The sequence below is a fragment of the Siphateles boraxobius genome, unplaced genomic scaffold (assembly GCF_051911475.1).
Source record: "Siphateles boraxobius isolate OS27281-9 unplaced genomic scaffold, OSU_SipBor_1 30, whole genome shotgun sequence".
NCBI lineage: Eukaryota > Metazoa > Chordata > Actinopteri > Cypriniformes > Leuciscidae > Siphateles > Siphateles boraxobius.
The window spans coordinates 13,188,710-13,213,053 of NW_027508920.1; the positions used below are offsets into that span (position 1 = coordinate 13,188,710).

The 24,344-nt window shown below is 31.3% G+C and overlaps 2 long non-coding RNA genes across 2 annotated transcripts in view; one reads left to right on the forward strand and one right to left on the reverse strand.

The window, feature by feature from the left end:
• The window catches only part of LOC143757271 (uncharacterized), a 158,403-nt gene that overhangs the window by 19,406 nt on the left and 114,653 nt on the right, over positions 1-24,344 (forward strand). The window lies entirely within an intron of this gene.
• Positions 4,351-19,171, reverse strand: LOC143757448 (uncharacterized). The gene is made up of 3 exons (XR_013210542.1): positions 19,148-19,171; positions 10,117-10,594; positions 4,351-4,362 (listed from the first exon to the last, which is right to left on the reverse strand). It is a non-coding gene; the product is annotated as an uncharacterized LOC143757448 (long non-coding RNA).

Genomic DNA, 24,344 nt, shown 5'->3' on the forward strand with positions numbered 1-24,344 from the left:
ACTGGTACCAGCAGGGAGTGATGATGGGAACCATCTCTTATCGGAAAGTCATTCGACAGACGCGCCCAACTCGGGTTGGGGCGCGCTGTTCGAGGGCAGACCAGTCTTCGGCCAGTGGTCAGACCAAGAGAAGTGTTTTCACATAAACTGTCTGAAAATGATAACGGTCGAGAACGCGCTGAAGCACTTCCTCTCGTTCATACAGGACATGTTATTTTCCCCTCGGACAACATGTCTGTGGTGTCCTATGTAAACCGTCAGGGCGGTGTCAGATCCAGAAATCTCTGCAATCTGACGGAACGCCTCCTTATTTGGTCTCAGATGCAACTGCGTTCGCTGGTATCGATGGCATGCCCATCCAGAGCGCTGGTCTCTGCATGCATGGTTGATCAACGGGTACTCGTTGCCCTGCCAGAAGGAGTGATGAACACGATCATGCAGCCTATAGCTCCTTCCACGAGAAGGCTCTACACGTCTAAATGGTCGGTGTTCTCCGGATGGTGCACCGACAGAGGACTTGACCCACGGACATGCGGGGTGGCGCATCTGCTCACCTTCCTACAAGAGCTGTTGGATAAGGGGAGGTCCCCATCCACGCTCAAAGTATACGTGGCGGCCGTGGCAGCGTTCTGCGAACGGCCAGTCACTGGGAAGACATGAGATGGTCATCCGCTTCCTGAGAGGAGCTAGAAGGATGAACCCGCCGCGCCCCCCGTCTGTTCCTATGTGGGATCTTTTATTGGTCCTCGAGGCCCTGAAAGCCTTTCCATTTGAACCACTAGACTCCGTGGGGTTGAAATATCTATCACTGGAAACCGTCTTTCTGACTGCACTGTCGTCAGTAAAACGTGTGGGGGACCTGCATGCGCTGTCCGTCAGCGCGTCGTGTCTTGAGTTGGGGCCGAATGACTCTAAAGTCATCCTCAGACCTAGACATGGCTATGTTCCTAGTGGGCACTCCATTCAGAGCGCAAGTTATTTCGCTGTCAGCTCTGCCAGCATCTGACAGCGAAAGTGAGGTGAATGTCCTCTGCCCTGTCAGGGCGCTGAGATTTTACATTACAAGCTCCGCCTCCTTCAGGCGTTCAGAACAGCTTTTTGTTTAGTTTGGTGGGCGCACCAAGAGTCTCGCCTCCTCGAAACAGAGCCTGTCCAGATGGATAGTGGACGCTATAGCAGCTGCTTACGCGTCAAAAGGTGTGCAACGCCCTCTGGGCATCAGGGCTCATTCCACGAGAGGCGTGGCCTCGTCGTGGGCGTGGTCCAGTGGGATTTCTATCCATGACATATGTGTAGCAGCGGGCTGGAGCTTTCCGTCTACCTTTGTCAGGTTTTATAACCTAGAAGTTCCTGCCTTGCAGGCTAAGCTTTTGTCAGATTGAAGGAGAGGTGTATTCTGCCCAGATCTTCCTGCTCAGATCACTCTCACGTGACTCAGCTCTCCTGGTTGAGCTGCACTAGTAGGGTATATGCCATGTGCCTATACAGACGGCGCGCTGCTCTGTATTCCCTATGTGTGCTTATGTACAAGTGATGACCCGCGTGGCTGGCCACCTTATTTTTTCCACTTATGGGGTTCCCCTGAAAGTTCGGGGTCTCATGGTGGATGCTTGGCGCGCACGGCGTTGACAAAGTGTTCCCGTAGCGTAAGCTAAACTTACGGAATACGAGAGAACCTCTCATAAGAGAACGATACTCGGTTACTAACGTAACCTCGGTTCTCTCTAGAGAGGGAACGAGTATTGCGTAACCGGCCGTGCTCGAGCGACTTCGCTTCAGTCAATGAAAAACCAGGGAAGTCAGCCTGCAGCCCCTACTTTTATACGCTAAGCCACTCTCATTCTGCGGGCTGTGACGCTATGAAGGCGCGTGCGCCCTTCATTGGGCGTGACGTCACGCCGGGCTCACTGGTAGGCTGCAGCAGTTGCCCGCAGGGCAGCCAATGAGCACGCGAGATGGCCTGCTCTAGGTCTGCTAGCTGCTGCACTGCTGTTTTGACAATGAATACAAAATTAAGGATACTTTTTTGGCTTCAATATCTCGAGAAGATGAATCTTTCCCGTAGCGTAAGCTAAACTTACGCAATACTCGTTCCCTCTCTAGAGAGTACCGAGGTTACGTTAGTAACCGAGTATCGTCATATCGTCCCACTTTAAAATATGTTGTCTACAACATTGATGTCAATATGGATAGGTAACTGGATTTTTTTTGCAAAAGTCTTCAGGGGATGATTGTTAGATATGACAATACTACTGAATCAATGCTGTCAGAGTTTGACCGAGGTCTAATACATTATAAAGTTGCTTTTAGGCCCAATTTTGTGTTAAAGTCAGGCATGAAACAGAAGTTCCAATAGTCTTTTCTTCCCTATTGTAATTATTTATATCTGAGTAAAAAAGCTTCTTGAACAAGAAAAAATGTAGTGCGGGACTTGATTTTGTTTAAAGATTATGAGGGCACATGAAAAGAAAATGAAAAAAAGATGTGCACAGATAAATCATTTATGATAAATGTAGAAGTACTCCATAAAGAATTGCCAATTCTGATTTCACACTGACTTTAAATTTCGGTTTCAGATGGATAATGAAAGCAACTAAAGTAATACAACAAAGAACATTCTCTTTTTTTCTTGTCAATATTATTTTTTGAAATATGATTGTTTGAAATAATATTCCCCAATTCCCAAGCAGCATACATTAATTCAGGACTTTATTAGCTCCAGAAGAGCTGGTGTTGAGATGAATTTGACACCCTCACTTTAAACCAAAAGAACATCATTCAAATGAAGTGTGCACATAAGTTTGCACTTCATAAACTAACTATCGCTAAGCTTTGTTGATGGTTTGTCCGGTTGAGGTAAAAAATGCTTCTTCTTCACTTCTTACACAGACTCAAAAGGAGTTCTAAAGATATACGTCATTGTGGCACACTCTCACCTGGGCCTGTCCCTGGGGCAGAGTGTGTGTTAGTGCATGCGTGTATACTGTCGGGAGGAGGGTCACGGAAAAACCCAACCACAAAAAAGCAGCCAGACAACACAAGAGCACCTGATCACTGTCACAACATGCTACTCCCATCCCAACACACAAACACAGCAATAAAAACACTGTAGGTAAGCACCAAACCAGACTGAACAAAGGATTTGCGTGTATGACTACATCGACAGACCAATAAACTTAATTACAGCCTACACTGTGTTCATACTCTTAATGTATACAATAATAATAATAATATATGGGTTGTTGACCTGACATTAAAGTCACCATGAAATCAAAATTTACCATGTTTTAAGGAATATTGCAGTATTTATTATAAATGATATATCCGTGCACATCATCATTTTTTTAATGTACCCTCATGTGCCCCCATAATCTTTAATCAAAATAATTTTTGTTGCATTGTTCACTTGGATGTACATCACAATAGCGAAGACAAGACTACCACAACTTCTGTTTCATTCCGACTTTAAGCAGTGACAGCAGGCTGGCATGCTTTAATTTAAAGGGACACTTGCTTCACAACGTGCAGGCGTTCAACTGAAAGTTCGCCGGAAGCGATGGTTTATAGGTATATAGTTATATACTCATACACACCTATTGTTTCGATTCAGAAGATATTGATTCATCAACTAGGGTCGTATGGATTAGGATTAACACTGTGTTCATTTTCTGTGGTGAAATATTCTTCTAAATATTAAGCGTAGCGTTAGTTCCCCTTGAATCAGAATAAAAACTTGAATTATGTTGTACTTTAAAATGTTGACCTAATGATATCTGCAATACATTCATGTTGGTTCTGTTTGGTTTACCCTAAGGGGGTTATTGCTGCTCTCCCTGCTCTTATCCATGATAGGCTGCATGGATGCGCAGGGTGTTCTTGCCCAGAACAGAACCATACCACCAATCCTAACTGTATGCTAATTGTCAATCGAATTTTTGTCAATTGTTGATCAACTTCAATGTTTTTGGGAAACTCAGCACAGATAAGTTTGAACGAATGTTCTGTTAATGCTACTGGAAGAAGGTTTGTTCATAACTTTGAGAGAACTTTGCCAAAATGTTAGCCAAAGTTCTGAGAATGTCCCCTGTTAGCTGGGTAGGCCTACTTGCAATATTTGGACTCAAAGATTTTAATTTGGTGTATCCCTTTAAACTGACTTGGAAAAGTATAATTTTTCTAACTTCATATTTTAATCCTTCCTTTATCACAAAATACTTAAAAGACAATTGGATAATTGTAATATTTGTACTTTAAAACATTTGTTTGTCACACCGCAGGACGGGATGTGAGCAGCAAAAAAAAAAAAAAAAGCTAAAAGGTTATTAAAAATGTGACCTGTCTGTCTTTTCTTTTCTTTCTACCCTGACTGTGATAAAGGGTTTATTCTCCATTTCTGAGAAGAATGGGCACTTCAGACTCTTAGGGCAGGGGGTCTTAGTAAGGTTTATTAAAAGCCTGCTAGGGATCTCTCTTTCTTATAGGGTCTCTGCAGGATGTACAGCTGCTTAACAAGTCTCTGTACAGCCCAGCCAGCGTGTGTATGTTTGTCCAAAGTGGTGAACAGAAGAGAATGAGAATTTACAGAATTATAAGTTAATTAAAAAACAAAACACACTGAAATCTACATTGGGAAAACAGTGTTGCTCTAATACACTATGACATTCTATTTATAAACAGGCAAAAAGGATGTTAACTATGGTTCACACTCTCTGCGTGATTAAACAACATTTAACATGCTGTTTGAAGAACAGCAACATCACACCCGCATATCATCTACACAGCTTAATGTGAGCGAGACAGAAATATAATAATAAATGCTATTTTTGGTAATGAGTTGGTTAAATAGTTATTCAGCAGATGCAAATGCATAAAGATGCTGAGTATAGATAATGATATCAATGATTGTTTTTCTTCCTAGCCAGAGAGCAAAGTAAATATTTATAAAGAATTAATAAATATTCAGTTGCACAAGGATTAGATAAAGTAAACCTGGGCATGCCTGGGATTACTGATAAACCATTATTGAGTGAATGACCAACTGCAATACATGTATGCTAATTCTAATTATTGATTTAAGACTGATTGCAGATCGATTTTGTGGTTAAAATCAATAAGCAGTGATTTACTTTCTTTAACACACAATCTGACTCTGTACAATCTATAGTGTCGTTCATTATAAACACTGCGTGTTTTCAGAATCTATCATGTAAATGTAACAACTTACATAATTGACTTGTTTTACACTGTTTACACAATTTAATTGTGTAATTAAAATACAAAAAATTGTGTTAATAATTTACTTTATTATTGTTGTTATTAGGACTTTGAAAGGTACATTCTATTGCACAATAGTATTATATTTCTGTCATTATTTTTTTAAGTTGAAATGAGCTGTAATGTAAATGGCACCAGACACGGGGTTAATATATATACAGGTCCTTCTCAAAAAATTAGCATATTGTGATAAAGTTAATTATTTTCCATAATGTAATGATAAAAATTAAACTTTCATATATTTTAGATTCATTGCACACCAACTGAAATATTTCAGGTCTTTTATTGTTTTAATACTGATGATTTTGGCATACAGCTCATGAAAACCCAAAATTCCTGTCTCAAAAAATTAGCATATCATGAAAAGGGTCTCTAAACAAGCTATTAACCTAATCATCTGAATCAACTAATTAATTATAAACACCTGCAAAAGATTCCTGAGGCTTTTAAAAACTCCCAGCCTGTTTCATTACTCAAAACCGCAATCATGGGTAAGACTGCCGACCTGACTGCTGTCCAGAAGGCCTTCATTGACACCCTCAAGCAAGAGGGTAAGACACAGAAAGAAATCTCTGAACAAATAGGCTGTTCCCAGAGTGCTGTATCAAGGCACCTCAGTGGGAAGTCTGTGGGAAGGAAAAAGTGTCCAAAAAACGCTGCACAACGAGAAGAGGTGACCGGACCCTGTGGAAGATTGTGGAGAAGGACCGATTCCAGACCTTGGGGACCTGCGGAAGCAGTGGACTGAGTCTGGAGTAGAAACATCCAGAGCCACCGTGCACAGGCGTGTGCAGGAATAGGCTACAGGTGCCGCATTCCCCAGGTCAAGCCACTTTTGAACCAGAAACAGCGGCAGAAGCGCCTGACCTGGGCTACAGAGAAGCAGCACTGGACTGTTGCTCAGTTTTGCATGTCATTCGGAAATCAAGGTGCCAGAGTCTGGAGGAAGACTGGGGAGAAGGAAATGCCAAAATGCCTGAAGTCCAGTGTCAAGTACCCACAGTCAGTGATGGTCTGGGGTGCCATGTCAGCTGCTGGTGTTGGTCCACTGTGTTTTATCAAGGGCAGGGCCAATGCAGCTAGCTATCAGGAGATTTTGGAGCACTTCATGCTTCCATCTGCTGAAAAGCTTTATGGAGATGAAGACTTCATTTTTCAGCACGACCTGGCACCTGCTCACAGTGACGAAACCACTGGTAAATGGTTTACTGACCATGGTATTACTGTGCTCAATTGGCCTGCCAACTCTCCTGACCTGAACCCCATAGAGAATCTGTGGGATATTGTGAAGAGAAAGTTGAGAGACGCAAGACCCAACACTCTGGATGAGCTTAAGGACGCTATCGAAGCATCCTGGGCCTCCATAACACCTCAGCAGTGCCACAGGCTGATTGCCTCCATGCCACGCCGCATTAAAGCAGTCATTTCTGCAAAAGGATTCCCGACCAAGTATTGACTATTGTGTGCATAACTGAACATAATTATTTGAAGGTTGCCTTTTTTATTTTGTATTAAAAACACTTATTTTATTGGTCGGATGAAATATGCTAATTTTTTGAGACAGGAATTTTGGGTTTTCATGAGCTGTATGCCAAAATCATCAGTATTAAAACAATAAAACACCTGAAATATTTCAGTTGGTGTGCAATGAATCTAAAATATATGAAAGTTTAATTTTTATCATTACATTATGGAAAATAATGAACTTTATCACAATATGCTAATTTTTTGAGAAGGACCTGTATATATATATATATATATATATATATATATATATATATATATATATATATATATATATATCTGAGTATTAGTAGAATGTAAATGGCAAAAGACAGGAGGTAAAACAAATTATATATATACATACTTTTTTTTTTACCCCCTGTCTGCTGACTAATACTAATACTCGAATGAGAGTTAGTTGACATGTATTTGCTAATGTACTCATAGTTAGCAGAATGTCTAAAGTAGACCATCAAAATAAAGTAATTTGCATGTTTAAATCTTCATTTGGTCACCATTGATGATGCTAGCAAGTCAAACATCTGCTTTTCATGATTCGTTCAATTCCTAATGGACACAATTTAAATGTTTTATTTTGAAATATGTCATTACAGTGCTAAATTGAGTTGTGAAGGCCGTTTCATGTTCACTGTCAACGTAAGGCACTGAAGATGTTGTATAGTGACAGCAGGGGCACCACCTCCTTCCTCGTCCTACTCCTTTATACTGTCAGACGTGTGAATATATCACAAGCGAGTATGAAATAGACATGAAAATAGAGGCTGAGAGTGAACAGGAGATGTAAAGGGGCCCCTCAGTGCTCGGGTGCTCTGGTTAGCTGTGGGCTAGAGGGTCAGTGGTTTGAATAGTAAACGCTTTGATCACAGAGGAGCTCAATAACCTTCAGCTCAGCAGACTGGAAACACATTGGGGACAGAGAGGGAGAGAAAGACAAAGACATAGAGAGAGAAATGTCTATTGCTTTGAGTTTGTGTTGTTTCTTGCTGTCTTCGACTCTGTGGTTTTTCTGATTGTTGTCGCCATGGTTTCAGGGAGGGAGGGTCCGTCGGTCATCAAGTCATAAGTTAAATCCCTCAAACAGCCGGACGCGAGTCTTTGTGTTGCAGTACATGCTGTTTTTGTGTGTCTGAAAGGCAATTCAGACCAATGTATCCATTTTCCAAGCCACAAAAGATATACACACCCACAAACACAAGTACACACATACGTACACACACAATACACCTTATACAGCAGTACAATGCAAGCCATTCTCTCTCTACACAAAAGCCGCTATTGTCTCAGCACATAAAAGACTAATATGAGCTGCCCTGCCTTCAGTCTTGTAGAGATGAAATCCTGTTGTCACGAGCATCACACACATATATACCCATGTTCACAGAGCCAGAACCTTCTAAACCCAAGAATGTTGTAATACATATTTTACATAGAAATAGAAAAACAGCTCAAATACTGCACACCTGATAAGCTAAAGCAATATTCTTGGTTCAATTCACTTTATCTCTATGGACGGCATCTGTATCATGCTGTTGATTTGTTGTTGCTAAATAATCGGAGGTGGGACTATTTTTGTAGTTGATAAATGTCTGGTTATGTGTTTACTAAGCTATTCTAAGCTACACAGGTTTAGTAAACGATTTACTCTAACACGTAATCAGACCTTAAATCCAACTTTTTTGCCACATGTGGCTGGTGACTTGAGAATATATACAGGCCATAAATATTTGTTACTGGCCATGAAACAATATTGGCAGTATTTCATTAAAACACAGGCATGTACTACTGCTACCACTATGACTACTCTGGGCTGAACTAATTTGGAAAACAAGAATAGTTGCAGTTTTTTTTTTATATAAAATAAGTAGTGATAGCAATTTATATTATTATTTTTGTTGAAGTAAACATTTATTTTAAATCTCTTTTTCAAATCTCTAATAATAATGTTAATTTGAATATAATTATTACTGGTGCTTGCCAAAGGCAAGGCATCACTAGTGTTCTTCTCCATACTTATTATTAGTGGTGCTTGCCAAAGGCAAGGCATCACTATTGTTATTGTGCATACTTATTAGTGGTGCTTGCCAAAGGCAAGGCATCACTATTGTTATTGTGTATTCTTATTATTAGTGGTGCTTTCCAAAGGCAAGGCATCACTATTGTTATTGTGTATACTTATTATTAGTGTGAATGCTTTCAAACATTCACACTATTGAAATCCAAATCTTTATTATTATTATTCCGTATTCTTCCATGGTCGCTTTCAACTCCTCTCTACTTTGTGCTACAAAAACCATTCAAGTATCAAAATGTTCAGCTTTTCAAGGACATGTGTGCTATTATTTTTCTTTTTTATAACTATTATACTTTTTAAATTATTAATCTTTTTGTGCATTTTTTTTAACATGTAAGTCAATGGAGAATTCTTCAAATCCTGCTTTATGCTCCTTCTGCTTTCAAAGCCCACTACTTCTGCATACTTTCAGCTATTTTTGTCATTTCAACTTTAAAATGTTGAGAAATCTTTAAGCTATTAACGTTGTATTCAACTTTTTGAAATCTTTTATACTTTTTTCACAATCTCTACTTTAGTCTCATGAAGTTTTTCAAGCCGTTTCTCAGATTTTAATGGAAGTGGATGAGAGAGACTGTTCAGAGCTAGAGCACGTGATGTCATCTGCTAGAGTGAGCCAGCTTGAAAACTAATCGTAAAAAATAATTTTTAAATCGCTGGCCTGGCCACAATTTTAACTCTTCGGGCATGTAATTATACTTGAAACGTAGGTATTTTTGTTGTGCTTCCTCACGTGTGTTTAGTAAATCCCTCGGACTTACAGTTTTTCCTCTGTGTCCTTCCAAAGGACAAGAGTGACAGACAATCCTCCATTGGCAGCAATTATAAATTCAGGTCAAACTTTGGTCCGTAATGCTCTGATCACTAGTTTTTCAACTTGCCAAAGTGGTCTCTTTTTTCAACTCTATCCACACAAAAAATACATCACATCGTTCACAAAGGCCTTGTCTCGCTCACGGTCAGGTCATTTCGCCGATACAACCTATAGTTTTGTCTCTAGGGAGGTTTGTTCGAGGCCAAGTATCAGCGATTTTGCCCTCTGTCTAAATAGGAAAGCTGATTGCACAGGTGATGTTGATTAGCACAGATCAAAGGGGCACAGATCAAAGGGAGACACACATAATTGGTCCTGTGTTCTGATTGGTGCACAGTCACTGAGCTCTTTTCTGAAGGAACTTTACAGGTTTTTGTTGCATTTATGCTTCTGCTTCTCCTGTTCTCCCTCCCTCTTTCTTTCTCTTTGTAACTAATCTATCTATCTTTCTTTCTTTCTTTCTTTCTTTCTTTCTTTCTTTCTTTCTTTCTACCTAATCCTTATTTCTTTCTTTCTACCTAATTTTTCTTTCTTTCTAACTAATCCATCTTTCTTTCTTTCTAACTAATCCTTCTTTCTTTTTCTTTCTTTCTTTCTTTCTTTCTTTCTTTCTTTCTTTCTTTCTTTCTTTCTTTCTTTCTTTCTTTCTTTCTTTCTTTCTTTCTTTCTTTCTTTCTTTCTTTCTTTCTTTCTTTCTTTCTACCTAATCTTTCTTTCTTTCTAACTAATCCATCTTTCTTTCTTTCTAACTAATCCTTCTTTCTTTTTCTTTCTTTCTTTCTTTCTTTCTTTCTTTCTTTCTTTCTTTCTTTATTTCTTTATTTCTTTCTTTCTTTCTTTCTTTCTACCTAATCTCCTTCTTTCTAACTAATCCATCTTTCTTTCTTTCTAACTAATCCTTCTTTCTTTTTCTTTCTTTCTTTCTTTCTTTCTTTCTTTCTTTCTTTCTTTCTTTCTTTCTTTCTTTCTTTCTACCTAATCTTTCTTTCTTTGTAACTAATCCATATGTCTTTCTTTCTAACTAATCCATCTTTCTTTCTTTCTAACTAATCCTTCTTTCTTTTTCTTTCTTTCTTTCTTTCTTTCTTTCTTTCTTTCTTTCTACCTAATCTTTCTTTCGTTGTAACTAATCCATCTTTCTTTCTTTCTAACTAATCCATCTTTCTTTCTTTCTAACTAATCCTTCTTTCTCTTTCTTTCTTTCTTTCTTTCTTTCTTTCTTTCTTTCTTTCTTTCTTTCTTTCTTTCTTTCTTTCTTTCTTTCTTTCTTTCTTTCTTTGCATTTCAGTTAAGCATTTTAAGCATTCACACGCATGTTCCGCAGGAAATGCTCTGTTTCTAGTTAGTGGTGCTTGCCTATGGCAAAGCAACACTAGTGTTATTGTGCATACTTATTAAGTTGGCTTGTGAAAGCCAACTTACTGAAATCCTATTTAAACTTATTATTAAGTTGGCTTGTGAAAGCCAACTTACTGAAATCCTATTTAAACTTATTATTAAGTTGGCTTGTGAAAGCCAACTTACTGAAATCCTATTTAAACTTATTATTATTCTTCTTCTTCTTTTTCTTAACCAAAATTTTCTGACTGCTACTCCTCCTAGAGCTTTAACTCTACAAACTCCAAACTCGGGTCAGACCTTCAGACTGTTCTGACTTAGTGTGCTATATCTTTTCAGACTGATTTGACTTTCAGATTTCTTAAAAATTAATATTAAAAATCATAAAAATCCCATTGACTTTCATTGCAACAGTTCAAATTGAGCCAAGGCTACGGTGGCCCAGCAGTGTACAACACAAAAACTCAAATCTAAACTCCCTGAAGCCCAAGACTCAATTAAACTACCATTCTATATGTACTAATGAACTTATCTATCTATCTATCTATCTATCTATCTATCTATCTATCTATCTATCTATCTATCTATCTATCTATCTATCTATCTATCTATCTATCTATCTATCTATCTATCTATCTATCTATCTTTCTTTCTTACTAACTAATCTATCTTTATTTCTTTCTTTCTAACTAATCTTTCTTCTTTCTTTCTTTCTTTCTTTCTTTCTTTCTTTCTAACTAATCTTTCTTCTTTCTTTCTTTCTAACTAATCTTTCTTCTTTCTTTCTAACTAATATTTCTTTTTTCTTTTTTTCTTACTAACTAATCTATCTTTCTTTCTTTCTAACTAATCTTTCTTCTTTCTTTCTTTCTTTCTTTCTTTCTTTCTTTCTTTCTTTCTTTCTTTCTTTCTTTCTTTCTTTCTTTCTTTCTTTCTTTCTTTCTTTCTTTCTAACTAATCTATCTTTCTTTCTTTCTAACTAATCTTTCTTCTATCTTTCTTTCTTTCTAACTAATCTTTCTTCTTTCTTTCTTTCTTTCTTTCTTTCTAACTAATCTATCTTTCTTTCTTTCTAACTAATCTTTCTTCTTTCTTTCTTTCTTTCTAACTAATCTTTCTTTCTTTCTTTCTTTCTTTCTTTCTTTCTTTCTTTCTTTCTTTCTTTCTTTCTTTCTTTCTAACTAATATTTCTTCTTTCTTTCTTTCTAACTAATATTTCTTCTTTCTAACTAATCTTTCTTCTTTCTTTCTAACTAATCTTTCTTTCTTTCTAACTAATCTTTCTTTCTTTCTAACTAATCTTTCTTCTTTCTTTCTTTCTTTCTTTCTTTCTAACTAATCTTTCTTCTTTCTTTCTTTCTTTCTAACTAATCTTTCTTCTTTCTTTCTTTCTTTCTTTCTTTCTTTCTTTCTTTCTTTCTGTCTTTCTTTCTTTCTTTCTTTCTAACTAATATTTCTTCTTTCTTTCTTTCTAACTAATATTTCTTCTTTCTAACTAATCTTTCTTCTTTCTTTCTAACTAATCTTTCTTTCTTTCTAACTAATCTTTCTTTCTAACTAACTAATCTTTCTTCTTTCTTTCTAACTAATATTTCTTCTTTCTAACTAATCTTTCTTCTTTCTTTCTAACTAATCTTTCTTTCTTTCTAACTAATCTTTCTTTCTTTCTAACTAATCTTTCTTCTTTCTTTCTTTCTTTCTTTCTTTCTTTCTTTCTTTCTAACTAATCTTTCTTCTTTCTTTCTTTCTTTCTAACTAATCTTTCTTCTTTCTTTCTTTCTTTCTTTCTTTCTTTCTTTCTTTCTTTCTTTCTTTTTCTTTCTTTCTTTCTAACTAATCTTTCTTCTTTCTTTCTTTCTTTCTTTCTAACTAATCTTTCTTCTTTCTTTCTTTCTTTCTTTCTTTCTTTCTTTCTTTCTTTCTTTCTTTCTTTCTTTCTAACTAATCTTTCTTTCTTTCTTTCTTTCTTTCTTTCTTTCTTTCTTTCTTTCTTTCTTTCTTTCTTTCTTTCTAACTAATCTTTCTTCTTTCTTTCTAACTAATCTTTCTTCTTTCTTTCTAACTAATCTTTCTTCTTTCTTTCTTTCTTTCTTTCTTTCTTTCTTTCTTTCTTTCTTTCTTTCTTTCTTTCTTTCTTTCTAACTAATCTTTCTTCTTTCTTTCTTTCTTTCTTTCTTACTAATCTTTCTTCTTTCTTTCTTTCTTTCTAACTAATCTTTCTTCTTTCTTTCTTTCTTTCTAACTAATCTTTCTTTTTTCTTTCTTTCTTTCTTTCTTTCTTTCTTTCTTTCTTTCTTTCTTTCTTTCTTTCTTTCTTTCTTTCTTTCTTTCTTTCTTTCTAACTAATATTTCTTCTTTCTTTCTTTCTAACTAATATTTCTTCTTTCTAACTAATCTTTCTTCTTTCTTTCTAACTAATCTTTCTTTCTTTATAACTAATCTTTCTTTCTTTCTAACTAATCTTTCTTCTTTCTTTCTTTCTTTCTTTCTAACTAATCTTTCTTCTTTCTTTCTTTCTTTCTTTCTAACTAATCTTTCTTCTTTCTTTCTTTCTTTCTTTCTTTTTCTTTCTTTCTTTCTAACTAATCTTTCTTCTTTCTTTCTTTCTTTCTAACTAATCTTTCTTCTTTCTTTCTTTCTTTCTAACTAATCTTTCTTTCTTTCTTTCTAACTAATCTTTCTTTCTTTCTTTCTTTCTTTCTTTCTTTCTTTCTAACTAATCTTTCTTCTTTCTTTCTAACTAATCTTTCTTCTTTATTTCTAACTAATCTTTCTTCTTTCTTTCTTTCTTTCTTTCTTTCTTTCTTTCTTTCTTTCTTTCTTTCTTTCTTTCTTTCTTTCTAACTAATCTTTCTTCTTTCTTTCTTTCTTTCTTTCTTTCTTTCTTACTAATCTTTCTTCTTTCTTTCTTTCTTTCTTTCTTTCTTTCTTTCTTTCTTTCTAACTAATCTTTCTTCTTTCTTTCTTTCTTTCTAACTAATCTTTCTTTTTTCTTTCTTTCTTTCTTTCTTTCTTTCTTTCTTTCTTTCTTTCTTTCTTTCCTTCTTTCTTTCTTTCTTTCTTTCTTTCTTTCTTTCTTTCTAACTAATCTTTCTTCTTTCTTTCTTTCTTTCTTTCTCTCTTTCTTTCTTTCTTTCTTTCTTTCTTTCTTTCTTTCTTTCTTTTTCTTTCTTTCTTTCTAACTAATCTTTCTTCTTTCTTTCTTTCTTTCTTTCTAACTAATCTTTCTTCTTTCTTTCTTTCTTTCTTTCTTTCTTTCTTTCTTTCTTTCTTTCTAACTATTCTTTCTTCTTTCTTTCTTTCTTTCTTTCTTTCTTTCTAACTAATCTTTCTTCTTTCTTTCTAACTAATCTTTCTTTCTTTCTTTCTAACTAATCTTTCTTCTTTCTTTCTTTCTAACTAATCTTTCTTCTTTCTTTCTTTCTTTCTTTCTTTCTTTCTAACTAATCTTTCTTCTTTCTTTCTTTCTTTCTTTCTAACTAATCTTTCTTCTTTCTTTCTTTCTTTCTAACTAATCTTTCTTCTTTCTTTCTTTCTTTCTTTCTTTCTTTCTTTCTTTCTTTCTTTCTTTTTCTTTCTTTCTTTTTCTTTCTTTCTAACTAATCTTTCTTCTTTCTTTCTTTCTTTCTTTCTTTCTTTCTTTCTTTCTTTCTTTCTAACTAATCTTTCTTCTTTCTTTCTTTCTTTCTTTCTTTCTTTCTAACTAATCTTTCTTCTTTCTTTCTTTCTTTCTTTCTAACTAATCTTTCTTTCTTTCTTTCTAACTAATCTTCCTTCTTTCTTTCTTTCTTTCTAACTAATCTTTCTTCTTTCTTTCTTTCTTTCTTTCTTTCTTTCTTTCTTTCTTTCTTTCTTTCTAACTAATCTTTCTTCTTTCTTTCTAACTAATCTTTCTTCTTTCTTTCTTTCTTTCTTTCTTTCTTTCTTTCTTTCTTTCTTTCTTTCTAACTAATCTTTCTTCTTTCTTTCTTTCTTTCTTTCTTTCTTTCTTTCTTTCTTTCTTTCTTTCTTTCTTTCTTTCTTTCTTTCTTTCTTTCTTTCTTTCTAACTAATCTTTCTTCTTTCTTTCTTTCTTTCTAACTAATCTTTCTTCTTTCTTTCTTTCTAACTATTCTTTCTTCTTTCTTTCTTTCTTTCTTTCTTTCTTTCTTTCTTTCTTTCTTTCTTTCTTTCTTTCTTTCTTTCTTTCTAACTAATCTTTCTTTCTAACTAATTCTTTCTTTCTTTCTTTCTAACTAATCTTTCTTCTTTCTTTCTTTCTTTCTAACTAATCTTTCTTCTTTCTTTCTTTCTTTCTTTCTTTCTTTCTTTCTTTCTTTTTCTTTCTTTTTCTTTCTTTCTTTCTAACTAATCTTTCTTCTTTCTTTCTTTCTTTCTTTCTAACTAATCTTTCTTCTTTCTTTCTTTCTTTCTAACTAATCTTTCTTTCTTTCTTTCTAACTAATCTTTCTTCTTTCTTTCTTTCTTTCTAACTAATCTTTCTTCTTTCTTTCTTTCTTTCTTTCTTTCTTTCTTTCTTTCTTTCTTTCTTTCTTTCTTTCTTTCTTTCTTTCTTTCTTTCTAACTAATCTTTCTTCTTTCTTTCTAACTAATCTTTCTTCTTTCTTTCTTTCTTTCTTTCTTTCTTTCTTTCTTTCTTTCTTTCTTTCTTTCTTTCTTTCTTTCTTTCTTTCTAACTAATCTTTCTTCTTTCTTTCTTTCTTTTTCTTTCTTTCTTTCTAACTAATCTTTCTTCTTTCTTTCTTTCTTTCTAACTAATCTTTCTTCTTTTTTTCTTTCTAACTATTCTTTCTTCTTTCTTTCTTTCTTTCTTTCTTTCTTTCTTTCTTTCTTTCTTTCTTTCTTTCTTTCTTTCTAACTAATCTTTCTTTCTAACTAATTCTTTCTTTCTTTCTAACTAATCTTTCTTCTTTCTTTCTTTCTTTCTTTCTTTCTTTTTCTTTCTTTCTTTCTTTCTTTCTAACTAATATTTCTTCTTTCTTTCTTTCTTTCTTTCTTTTTCTTTCTTTCTTTCTAACTAATCTTTCTTCTTTCTTTCTTTCTTTCTAACTAATCTTTCTTCTTTCTTTCTTTCTTTCTAACTAATCTTTCTTTCTTTCTTTCTAACTAATCTTTCTTTCTTTCTTTCTTTCTTTCTTTCTTTCTTTCTTTCTTTCTTTCTAACTAATCTTTCTTCTTTCTTTCTAACTAATCTTTCTTCTTTATTTCTAACTAATCTTTCTTCTTTCTTTCTTTCTTTCTTTCTTTCTTTCTTTCTTTCTTTCTTTCTTTCTTTCTTTCTTTCTTTCTTTCTAACTAATCTTTCTTCTTTCTTTCTTTCTTTCTTTCTTTCTTACTAATCTTTCTTCTTTCTTTCTTTCTTTCTTTCTAACTAATCTTTCTTCTTTCTTTCTTTCTTTCTAACTAATCTTTCTTTTTTCTTTCTTTCTTTCTTTCTTTCTTTCTTTCTTTCTTTCTTTCCTTCTTTCTTTCTTTCTTTCTTTCTTTCTTTCTTTCTTTCTTTCTTTCTTTCTAACTAATCTTTCTTCTTTCTTTCTTTCTTTCTTTCTCTCTTTCTTTCTTTCTTTCTTTCTTTCTTTCTTTCTTTTTCTTTCTTTCTTTCTAACTAATCTTTCTTCTTTCTTTCTTTCTTTCTTTCTTTCTAACTAATCTTTCTTCTTTCTTTCTTTCTTTCTTTCTTTCTTTCTTTCTTTCTTTCTTTCTTTCTTTCTTTCTAACTATTCTTTCTTCTTTCTTTCTTTCTTTCTTTCTTTCTTTCTAACTAATCTTTCTTCTTTCTTTCTAACTAATCTTTCTTTCTTTCTTTCTAACTAATCTTTCTTCTTTCTTTCTTTCTAACTAATCTTTCTTCTTTCTTTCTTTCTTTCTTTCTTTCTTTCTAACTAATCTTTCTTCTTTCTTTCTTTCTTTCTTTCTAACTAATCTTTCTTCTTTCTTTCTTTCTTTCTAACTAATCTTTCTTCTTTCTTTCTTTCTTTCTTTCTTTCTTTCTTTCTTTCTTTCTTTTTCTTTCTTTCTTTTTCTTTCTTTCTAACTAATCTTTCTTCTTTCTTTCTTTCTTTCTTTCTTTCTTTCTTTCTTTCTAACTAATCTTTCTTCTTTCTTTCTTTCTTTCTTTCTTTCTTTCTTTCTTTCTAACTAATCTTTCTTCTTTCTTTCTTTCTTTCTTTCTAACTAATCTTTCTTTCTTTCTTTCTAACTAATCTTCCTTCTTTCTTTCTTTCTTTCTAACTAATCTTTCTTCTTTCTTTCTTTCTTTCTTTCTTTCTTTCTTTCTTTCTTTCTTTCTTTCTTTCTTTCTTTCTTTCTAACTAATCTTTCTTCTTTCTTTCTAACTAATCTTTCTTCTTTCTTTCTTTCTTTCTTTCTTTCTTTCTTTCTTTCTTTCTTTCTTTCTTTCTTTCTTTCTTTCTTTCTAACTAATCTTTCTTCTTTCTTTCTTTCTTTCTTTCTTTCTTTCTTTCTTTCTTTCTAACTAATCTTTCTTCTTTCTTTCTTTCTTTCTAACTAATCTTTCTTCTTTCTTTCTTTCTAACTATTCTTTCTTCTTTCTTTCTTTCTTTCTTTCTTTCTTTCTTTCTTTCTTTCTTTCTTTCTTTCTTTCTAACTAATCTTTCTTTCTAACTAATTCTTTCTTTCTTTCTTTCTAACTAATCTTTCTTCTTTCTTTCTTTCTTTCTAACTAATCTTTCTTCTTTCTTTCTTTCTTTCTTTCTTTCTTTCTTTCTTTTTTCTTTCTTTTTCTTTCTTTCTTTCTAACTAATCTTTCTTCTTTCTTTCTTTCTTTCTTTCTAACTAATCTTTCTTCTTTCTTTCTTTCTTTCTAACTAATCTTTCTTTCTTTCTTTCTAACTAATCTTTCTTCTTTCTTTCTTTCTTTCTAACTAATCTTTCTTCTTTCTTTCTTTCTTTCTTTCTTTCTTTCTTTCTTTCTTTCTTTCTTTCTTTCTTTCTTTCTTTCTTTCTTTCTAACTAATCTTTCTTCTTTCTTTCTAACTAATCTTTCTTCTTTCTTTCTTTCTTTCTTTCTTTCTTTCTTTCTTTCTTTCTTTCTTTCTAACTAATCTTTCTTCTTTCTTTCTTTCTTTTTCTTTCTTTCTTTCTAACTAATCTTTCTTCTTTCTTTCTTTCTTTCTAACTAATCTTTCTTCTTTTTTTCTTTCTAACTATTCTTTCTTCTTTCTTTCTTTCTTTCTTTCTTTCTTTCTTTCTTTCTTTCTTTCTTTCTTTCTTTCTTTCTTTCTTTCTAACTAATCTTTCTTTCTAACTAATTCTTTCTTTCTTTCTAACTAATCTTTCTTCTTTCTTTCTTTCTTTCTTTCTTTCTTTTTCTTTCTTTCTTTCTTTCTTTCTAACTAATATTTCTTCTTTCTTTCTTTCTTTCTTTCTTTCTTTCTTTCTTTCTTTCTTTCTTTCTTTCTAACTAATATTTCTTCTTTCTTTCTTTCTTTCTTTCTTTCTAACTAATATTTCTTCTTTCTTTCTAACTAATCTTTCTTTCTTTCTTTCTAACTAATCTTTCTTTCTTTCTTTCTTTCTTTCTTTCTAACTAATCTTTCTTCTTTCTTTCTTTCTTTCTTTCTTTCTTTCTTTCTTTCTTTCTTTCTTTCTTTCTAACTAATCTTTCTTCTTTCTTTCTTTCTTTCTTTCTTTCTTTCTAACTAATCTTTCTTCTTTCTTTCTTTCTTTCTTTCTTTCTTTCTTTCTTTCTTTCTTTCTTTCTTTCTTTCTTTCTAACTAATCTTTCTAACTAATTATTTCTTTCTTTCTTTCTAACTAATCTTTCTTCTTTCTTTCTTTCTTTCTTTCTTTCTAACTAATCTTTCTTTCTAACTAATTATTTCTTTCTTTCTTTCTAACTAATCTTTCTTCTTTCTTTCTTTCTTTCTTTCTTTCTTTCTTTCTTTCTTTCTTTCTTTCTAACTAATATTTCTTCTTTCTTTCTTTCTTTCTTTCTTTCTAACTAATATTTCTTTCTTTCTTTCTTTCTTTCTTTCTTTCCAACTGATATTTCTTCTTTCTTTCTTTCTAACTAATCTTTCTTTCTTTCTTTCTTTCTAACTAATCTTTCTTCTTTCTTTCTAACTAATCTTTCTTCTTTCTTTCTTTCTTTCTTTCTTTTTTACTTTTTCTTTCTTTCATTCTAACTAATCTTTCTTCTTTCTTTCTTTCTTTCTCTCTAACTAATCTTTCTTCTTTCTTTCTTTCTTTCTTTCTTTCTTTCTTTCTTTCTTTCTTTCTTTCTTTCTTTCTTTCTAACTAATCTTTCTTCTTTCTTTCTTTCTTTTTCTTTCTTTCTTTCTAACTAATCTTTCTTCTTTCTTTCTTTCTTTCTAACTAATCTTTCTTCTTTTTTTCTTTCTAACTATTCTTTCTTCTTTCTTTCTTTCTTTCTTTCTTTCTTTCTTTCTTTCTTTCTAACTAATCTTTCTTCTTTCTTTCTTTCTTTCTTTCTTTCTAACTAATCTTTCTTCTTTCTTTCTTTCTTTCTTTCTTTCTTTCTTTCTTTCTTTCTTTCTAACTAATCTTTCTAACTAATTATTTCTTTCTTTCTTTCTAACTAATCTTTCTTCTTTCTTTCTTTCTTTCTTTCTTTCTTTCTAACTAATCTTTCTTTCTAACTAATTATTTCTTTCTTTCTTTCTAACTAATCTTTCTTCTTTCTTTCTTTCTTTCTTTCTTTCTTTCTTTCTTTCTTTCTAACTAATATTTCTTCTTTCTTTCTTTCTTTCTTTCTTTCTTTCTTTCTAACTAATATTTCTTTCTTTCTTTCTTTCTTTCTTTCTTTCTTTCTAACTGATATTTCTTCTTTCTTTCTTTCTAACTAATCTTTCTTTCTTTCTTTCTTTCTAACTAATCTTTCTTCTTTCTTTCTAACTAATCTTTCTTCTTTCTTTCTTTCTTTCTTTCTTTTTTACTTTTTCTTTCTTTCATTCTAACTAATCTTTCTTCTTTCTTTCTTTCTTTCTCTCTAACTAATCTTTCTTCTTTCTTTCTTTCTTTCTTTCTTTCTTTCTTTCTTTCTTTCTTTCTTTCTTTCTTTCTTTCTTTCTTTCTTTCTAACTAATCTTTCTTCTTTCTTTCTTTCTTTTTCTTTCTTTCTTTCTAACTAATCTTTCTTCTTTCTTTCTTTCTTTCTAACTAATCTTTCTTCTTTTTTTCTTTCTAACTATTCTTTCTTCTTTCTTTCTTTCTTTCTTTCTTTCTTTCTTTCTTTCTTTCTAACTAATCTTTCTTTCTAACTAATTCTTTCTTTCTTTCTTTCTAACTAATCTTTCTTCTTTCTTTCTTTCTTTCTTTCTTTCTTTCTTTCTTTCTTTTTCTTTCTTTCTTTCTTTCTTTCTAACTAATATTTCTTCTTTCTTTCTTTCTTTCTTTCTTTCTTTCTTTCTTTCTTTCTTTCTAACTAATATTTCTTCTTTCTTTCTTTCTTTCTTTCTTTCTTTCTTTCTTTCTAACTAATATTTCTTCTTTCTTTCTAACTAATCTTTCTTTCTTTCTTTCTAACTAATCTTTCTTTCTTTCTTTCTTTCTTTCTTTCTAACTAATCTTTCTTCTTTCTTTCTTTCTTTCTTTCTTTCTTTCTTTCTTTCTTTCTTTCTTTCTTTCTTTCTTTCTTTCTAACTAATCTTTCTTCTTTCTTTCTTTCTTTCTTTCTAACTAATCTTTCTTCTTTCGTTCTTTCTTTCTTTCTTTCTTTCTTTCTTTCTTTCTTTCTTTCTTTCTTTCTTTCTTTCTTTCTTTCTAACTAATCTTTCTAACTAATTATTTCTTTCTTTCTTTCTAACTAATCTTTCTTCTTTCTTTCTTTCTTTCTTTCTTTCTTTCTTTCTTTCTTTCTTTCTTTCTTTCTTTCTTTCTTTCTTTCTTTCTTTCTTTCTCTCTTTCTTTCTAACTAATCTTTCTTTCTAACTAATTCTTTCTTTCTTTCTTTCTAACTAATCTTTCTTCTTTCTTTCTTTCTTTCTTTCTTTCTAACTAATATTTCTTCTTTCTTTCTTTCTTTCTTTCTTTCTTTCTTTCTTTCTAACTAATATTTCTTTCTTTCTTTCTTTCTTTCTTTCTTTCTTTCTAACTGATATTTCTTCTTTCTTTCTTTCTAACTAATCTTTCTTTCTTTCTTTCTTTCTAACTAATCTTTCTTCTTTCTTTCTAACTAATCTTTCTTCTTTCTTTCTTTCTTTTTTACTTTTTCTTTCTTTCATTCTAACTAATCTTTCTTCTTTCTTTCTTTCTTTCTCTCTAACTAATCTTTCTTCTTTCTTTCTTTCTTTCTTTCTTTCTTTCTTTCTTTCTTTCTAACTAATCTTTCTTCTTTCTTTCTTTCTTTCTTTTTTTCTAACTAATCTTTCTTTCTTTCTTTCTAACTAATCTTTCTTCTTTCTTTCTTTCTTTCTTTCTTTCTAGCTAATCTTTCTTCTTTCTTTCTAACTAATCTTTCTTCTTTCTTTCTTTCTTTCTAACTAATCTTTCTTATTTCTTTCTTTCTTTCTTTCTTTCTAACTAATCTTTCTTCTTTCTTTCTTTCTTTCTTTCTTTCTTTCTAACTAATCTTTCTTCTTTCTTTCTTTCTTTCTTTCTTTCTTTCTTTCTTTCTTTCTTTCTTTTTCTTTCTTTCTTTCTAACTAATCTTTCTTCTTTCTTTCTTTCTTTCTAACTAATCTTTCTTCTTTCTTTCTAACTAATCTTTCTTCTTTCTTTCTTTCTTTTTTAATTTTTCTTTCTTTCATTCTAACTAATCTTTCTTCTTTCTTTCTTTCTTTCTCTCTAACTAATCTTTCTTCTTTCTTTCTTTCTTTCTTTCTTTCTTTCTTTCTTTCTTTCTTTCTTTCTTTCTAACTAATCTTTCTTCTTTCTTTCTTTCTTTCTTTCTAGCTAATCTTTCTTCTTTCTTTCTAACTAATCTTTCTTCTTTCTTTCTTTCTTTCTAACTAATCTTTCTTATTTCTTTCTTTCTTTCTTTCTTTCTAACTAATCTTTCTTCTTTCTTTCTTTCTTTCTTTCTTTCTAACTAATCTTTCTTCTTTCTTTCTTTCTTTCTTTTTCTTTCTTTCTTTCTAACTAATCTTTCTTCTTTCTTTCTTTCTTTCTAACTAATCTTTCTTCTTTCTTTCTTTCTTTCTAACTAATCTTTCTTCTTTCTTTCTTTCTTTCTTTCTTTCTTTCTTTCTTTCTTTCTTTCTAACTAATCTTTCTTCTTTCTTTCTAACTAATCTTTCTTCTTTCTTTCTTTCTTTCTTTCTTTCTTTCTTTCTTTCTAACTAATCTTTCTTCTTTCTTTCTTTCTTTCTTTCTTTCTTTCTTTCTTTCTTTCTTTCTTTCTTTTTCTTTCTTTCTTTCTAACTAATCTTTCTTCTTTCTTTCTTTCTTTCTAACTAATCTTTCTTCTTTCTTTCTTTCTAACTATTCTTTCTTCTTTCTTTCTTTCTTTCTTTCTTTCTTTCTTTCTTTCTTTCTTTCTTTCTTTCTTTCTTTCTTTCTTTCTTTCTAACTAATCTTTCTTTCTAACTAATCTTTCTTTCTAACTAATTCTTTCTTTCTTTCTTTCTAACTAATCTTTCTTCTTTCTTTCTTTCTTTCTAACTAATCTTTCTTCTTTCTTTCTTTCTTTCTTTCTTTCTTTCTTTCTTTCTTTCTAACTAATCTTTCTTCTTTCTTTCTAACTAATCTTTCTTCTTTCTTTCTTTCTTTCTTTCTTTCTTTCTTTCTTTCTTTCTAACTAATCTTTCTTCTTTCTTTCTTTCTTTCTTTCTTTCTTTCTTTCTTTCTTTCTTTTTCTTTCTTTCTTTCTAACTAATCTTTCTTCTTTCTTTCTTTCTTTCTAACTAATCTTTCTTCTTTCTTTCTTTCTAACTATTCTTTCTTCTTTCTTTCTTTCTAACTAATCTTTCTTCTTTCTTTCTTTCTTTCTTTCTTTCTTTCTTTCTTTCTTTCTTTCTTTCTTTCTTTCTTTCTAACTATTCTTTCTTCTTTCTTTCTTTCTGTCTTTCTAACTAATCTTTCTTCTTTCTTTCTAACTAATCTTTCTTTCTTTCTTTCTAACTAATCTTTCTTCTTTCTTTCTAACTAATCTTTCTTCTTTCTTTCTTTCTTTCTAACTAATCTTTCTTATTTCTTTCTTTCTTTCTTTCTAACTAATCTTTCTTCTTTCTTTCTTTCTTTCTTTCTTTCTAACTAATCTTTCTTCTTTCTTTCTTTCTTTCTTTCTTTCTTTCTAACTAATCTTTCTTCTTTCTTTCTTTCTTTCTTTCTTTCTTTTTCTTTCTTTCTTTCTAACTAATCTTTCTTCTTTCTTTCTTTCTTTCTAACTAATCTTTCTTCTTTCTTTCTTTCTTTCTTTCTTTCTTTCTTTTTCTTTCTTTCTTTTTCTTTCTTTCTTTCTAACTAATCTTTCTTCTTTCTTTCTTTCTTTCTAACTAAACTTTCTTTTTTCTTTCTTTCTTTCTAACTAATCTTTCTTTCTTTCTTTCTAACTAATCTTTCTTCTTTCTTTCTTTCTAACTAATCTTTCTTCTTTCTTTCTAACTAATCTTTCTTCTTTCTTTCTAACTAATCTTTCTTCTTTCTTTCTAACTAATCTTTCTTCTTTCTTTCTTTCTTTCTTTCTTTCTTTCTTTCTTTCTTTCTTTCTTTCTAACTAATCTTTCTTCTTTCTTTCTTTCTTTCTTTCTTTTTCTTTCTTTCTTTCTAACTAATCTTTCTTCTTTCTTTCTTTCTTTCTAACTAATCTTTCTTCCTTTCTTTCTTTCTAACTAATCTTTCTTCTTTCTTTCTTTCTTTCTTTCTTTCTTTCTTTCTTTCTTTCTTTCTTTCTTTCTTTCTTTCTAACTAATATTTCTTCTTTCTTTCTTTCTAACTAATATTTCTTCTTTCTAACTAATCTTTCTTCTTTCTTTCTAACTAATCTTTCTTTCTTTCTAACTAATCTTTCTTTCTTTCTAACTAATCTTTCTTCTTTCTTTCTTTCTTTCTTTCTAACTAATCTTTCTTTCTAACTAATTCTTTCTTTCTTTCTTTCTAACTAATCTTTCTTCTTTCTTTCTTTCTTTCTTTCTTTCTAACTAATCTTTCTTTCTTATTTAATTCTTTCTTTCTTTCTTTCTAACTAATCTTTCTTCTTTCTTTCTTTCTAGCTAATCTTTCTTCTTTCTTTCTAACTAATCTTTCTTCTTTCTTTCTTTCTTTCTAACTAATCTTTCTTCTTTCTTTCTTTCTTTCTTTCTAACTAATCTTTCTTCTTTCTTTCTTTCTTTCTTTCTTTCTTTCTTTCTTTCTTTCTTTCTTTCTAACTAATATTTCTTCTTTCTTTCTTTCTAACTAATC